Below are 4,944 nucleotides of genomic sequence, written 5' to 3'. Positions count from 1 at the left end.
CGCCGTCGTCTTCATCTACGGCCGCCGAAGATCGTCCTCGCCGCCCCGCCGACTTCGGCCTTCCCCGAGCTCGCCGACGACGCCGTTGGATTCGCTGTGAGCCCCGCCGTCGAACCCCTCCTTCTCCCCTACCTCCCCATGCCCCGCAGGCCGATCACGCTCGCGCCCAAACTCCGGCCGCCGCCCAAGTGGTCGCGGCTGTCGATTTAGGCCGTCTCCGATGAAACGGAGGGCACTAGTGGATGCGCGCGAGCACCAGCTCCTCGGAGATGGTCTTCGCGGCCCATTGGTCGCCGGAGACGCGTTTCCGACGCCCTCCGCCGCATTTGGCTCGCTGGCGTCAAGCCGCCAGTGGCTTTGACCCGCTGACCGGGGTTGACCCTCCCCCTTGTGTCACTGACGCGTGGGCCACCCCCCTGACATCTTTAGTTAGTATTAGATTAGCACTAATTAATCTAGGTTAGTTACCTAGTTAGTCACTGACCAGTGGGCCCAGCGCCCACTAATCCTAATTAGACTAACTAAACCCCCTGTTAACTAACTGAGTCACTGACATGTGGACCCCACATGTCAGGTTTGACTTGGTCAGCGCTGTTGACTTGCTGACGCAAGCATGACGCAGTGCTGACGCAATTAATCCTTTCCTGGTATTAAAATAAATTAGGAAATTCCAGGAAATGATATAAACTTCAAAAATTCATAGAAATTCAACCGTAGCTCAGATTGAAATAATTTATATATGGAAAATTATCAGAAAAATTCAATCTATCCATATGTACCATTTTCATGCATGACAAACCATCTATACATGTTGTATATATGAAAACACACTTATGGCATATTTAAGAGCTTATGTTAAAAGGTGCATTTGAATCTTTAGTTCAAATGGACTTTAACCAAATGAATGCTAGTTGCATTAGCTCAAACAACATCACATCTTCATGCCATGATCATGCATCATATTGTTGCATATGTTGTGTACTAATTGCCGGCACCGTTCCTTCTCGATAGGTCCTGCTCCGGAGACCGATCCAGAGTACTTGTCTGAGGAGCAGTGCCCCCTTGTTGATCTACCAGGCAAGCAAACCCCCTTGTTCATTCTGACATGATCCCACTCTCTCGCTCCTGCTCTCTTTTATTGCATTAGGACAACAGCGAATCAACTGCTACTTTATGTTGCGGTAGTTGAACCCATTCCTTTGCATGACCTGTCATTGCCACAGTAAATAGTTGAAACCCACTAGCATGTGTAGGATCTGATTGAGCCATGTTGTGTTCTTGCCATGCCATGCCTGCTATTGCTTAGAGTTGTGTCAGGTCTGATTCATCGGGAATGAATTGGAGTGGTACGATATGTTCTGGTGCTGAGAGTTAAGCATGTGAACACGATTTGGTAAAGGCAGCGGTGAGAGGCCATGTAGGAGTACATGGTGGGTTGTCTCGCTGGAACCGTCCTTAAGCACTGAGTTCTGTGTATGTTGTCCAATGACTAGCTACTACCACACATTGGGCTCCGGGCACTCCAAGCTCTCTCGACTTATTAACCAACTTGATCTTGTCCAGGAGTTGCAATTAGTTTCTGGTGTTTGTAGGTAGTGTTAGTAGTCTACCAAGTGGCACCCGGCCAGGTGGGCTTGGGACAGACTAGGCACAAGTGGCATTGTGTACCAAGCGTAGATCCATCCGGCGAGGTGGGCTTGGAAACCCTGCACACATCGTTTGGGGCCGTGAGCGACACCCCGGCCGGATCTCCTTGTGGATGAAACCCGAATAGGCGATAAACCTGGACTAGAGTCTTGCGTGGTTAGTCAGGTCGTGGCCGACACCCTCGCCAGGCTTCCGCTTGAAGGTTGCCGAGATACATGACGTGTACATGGTGATAAGTGGTGAGAGCGTGTGTGAAGAAGTACACCCCTGCAGGGTTATCATGATCTATTCGAATAGCCATGTCCTCGGTTACGGACTTCTTGGATTCTTACGTGGTACATAGACAACTTGAAGTGGATACTCTAAAATGCTCAAGACAAGTGTGAGTGCTATGGATGGCCTTCTCGTAGGAAGACAGGAATGATTCCATAGTAGTGTATTGATGTGGTGATTAGTGGACTCGTGTGCGCCACCTCAAAAGAGTTACCAGCAGTCGTAGTACGGAATAGCCACTGGGTCAAAGCTGGCTTGCTGCAACTAAACTCCACTTCACCTTCTTGATACAAATGCATGTATTATAGGATCTGATGTAAGTCTTGCTGAGTACCTTTGTACTCATGTTTGCTTTAGTTATGTTTTGCAGATGAGACGTCTGTCTCACTAGTAGTACCACTTGGACTTCGACAAGTAGCTTGTACCTCAGCTACGATCTTGATCGGATGTTGTAGATAGTCAGGCTCTTCAGCCGTTTTCATTTGTAGTTGTCTGTACTCAGACATGTAATGCTTCCGCTTGTTGTTGTATGCTCTGAATGATGGGTCATGTGAACCCTGGTTGTATTTAATGCTATGTGGTTCTTCTGAGCCTTTATCTATATGAGTTTGCGTTATGTTGTGATGCCATGTTGTACCTCACATACTTGCATGTTATGCGTACGTGTGACGTGTATTGCTATGTGTGGGATCCGACAATCTAGTTGTTTGTCCTTGGCAGCCTCTCTTATGGGGAAATGTAGTCTAGTGCTTGCTTGAGCCATAGTAGTCCGCTACAGCCCAGTTCACCGGAGTCCTGCTAGCCCAGCACTACTGCTCCGGAACACTCAGACTGGCCGGCATGTGATTCACTTCGTTCCTGTGTCTGTCCCTTCGGGGAAATGTCACGCGGTGACTTCCGGAGTCCTGCCTAGCCTGCTACAGCCCGGGTTCCCTGGAGTCCTGTTAGCCCAGTGCTACAGCCCGGATTCATATGCCGTTGACCGACATGCTCGATGTGATTCATGTATGCCTGTCCCCATAGGTTAGCACTGCTTTGGGTTCACGACTAGCCATGTCGGCCCGGGTTCTTTGTCATATGGATGCTAGCGACACTATCATATACGTGAGCCAAAAGGCGCAAACGGTCCCGGGCCAGGTAAGGTGGCACCCGTGGGAATACCGTGCGTGAGGCCGCAAAGTGATATGATGTGTTACATGCTAGATCGGTGTGACTTAGGATCGGGGTCCCGATAGCTTTGGTATCAGAGCAACGCTGTCAGGACCCCGATTCCAAGTCACATCGATCTAGCCGGTAACACCTCATATCACTTTGCGGCCTCACGCACGGTATTCCCACGGGTGTCGCCTTACCATGGCCGGGACCGTTTGCGCCTTTTGGCTCACGTATATGATAGTGTCGCTAGCATCCATATGATAGAGAACCCGGGCCGACATGGCTAGTCGTGAATCCAAAGTGGCACAGACCTATGGAGACAGGCATACATGAATCACATCGAGCATGTCGGTCATCAACGAGTGATTCCGGGTTGTAACACTAGGCTAACAGGACTCCGGGGAACCCGGGCTGTAGCAGGCTAGGCAGGACTCCGGAAGTCACCGCGTGACATTTTCCCGAAGGGACAGACATAGGAAAGAAGTGAAACACATGCCGGCCAGTCAAGTGTCTTGAACAGTAGTGCTGGGCTAGCAGGACTCCGGTGAACCGGGCTGTAGCGGACTACTATGGCTCATGGGAGCACTAGACTACATTTCCCCATAAGAGAGACTGCCAAGGATAAACAACTAGATTGTCGGATCCCACACATACCAAGCATTTCAATCATACACACAATATGCTCGATATGTGTAGATACAACATGTCATCACAACATAACTCTACAACTCAAGTATTTATTCATTAGGCTCCGAGGAGCGAGATATTACAAACATGGGTCTCATGACCCAGCAGTCACAGCATACAATGCAAAGCACATGCGGAAGCATAACATGTCTGAGTACAGACATCTACAAATGAAAAGGCTGAGAAGCCTGACTATCTACCAGATCCTGCCAAGGGCACAAGATCGTAGCTGAGGTATCAAGCTAACGTCGAAGTCCACGCGGAACTACTAGCGAGACTGAAATCTCTCTGCAAAACATAAATTAAGCAAACGTGAGTACAAGAGTACTCAGCAAGACTTACATGAAAACTAGCTACATATGCATCGGTATCAATGAAAGGGGGGTGGTGGATTTTAACTGCAGCAAGCCAGCTTTGACTCGGTGGCTATCTGAACTACGACTGCAAGCAACTCTTTTGAGGTGGCGCACACGAGTCCACATATTCACCACTTAATACACCACTATGGATCCGCTCTCATCTCCCTACGAGAAGGCCATCCATAGCACTCACACTTATCTTGCGAGTTTTAGAGTATCCACTTTCACTTGTCTATGAACTGTTATAGGCAACCCAGAAGTCCTTTACCATGGACACGGCTATTCGAATAGATCATTTATAACCCTACAGGAGTGTACTTCGTCACACATGTTTCCACCACTTGGCATCTGCACACGACATATACTCGGCAGACTTCAAGCGAAAACCGACGTGGGTGTAGACCACGACCTGACTAACCTCACAAGTCTCTAGTCCAGGTTTATCGCCTATTTAGGTTCCATCCGCAAGGAAATCCGGCCGGGGTGTCCTCAACGGCCCCAAACGATGTGAACAGGGTTCCTGAGACACCAAACGGGTGACTCGGTACACCGTGCCACGGTGTATCTACCGCAACATAGCCCACCCCTAGGGTCAGCGCTACGCACGACCGCCAACACATGTCCTACAAACACTAGAAACTAGCTGCAACTCCTGGAGAGAGGCGAGAGGGGTCAGTAAGTCGAGCGGGGTCATATTTCAGGGCCCAATGTGTCGTAGTAGCTGTTTCATGGATCGCAAACACAGAACTCAGTTCCTAAGGACGGTTTCAATGAGACAACCCACCATGTACTCCTACATGGCCTCTCACCGCTACCTTTACCA

This window comes from Triticum dicoccoides, chromosome 2A (assembly GCF_002162155.2).
Source record: "Triticum dicoccoides isolate Atlit2015 ecotype Zavitan chromosome 2A, WEW_v2.0, whole genome shotgun sequence".
Classification (NCBI taxonomy): domain Eukaryota; kingdom Viridiplantae; phylum Streptophyta; class Magnoliopsida; order Poales; family Poaceae; genus Triticum; species Triticum dicoccoides.
This window is presented reverse-complemented; position numbering follows the sequence as displayed.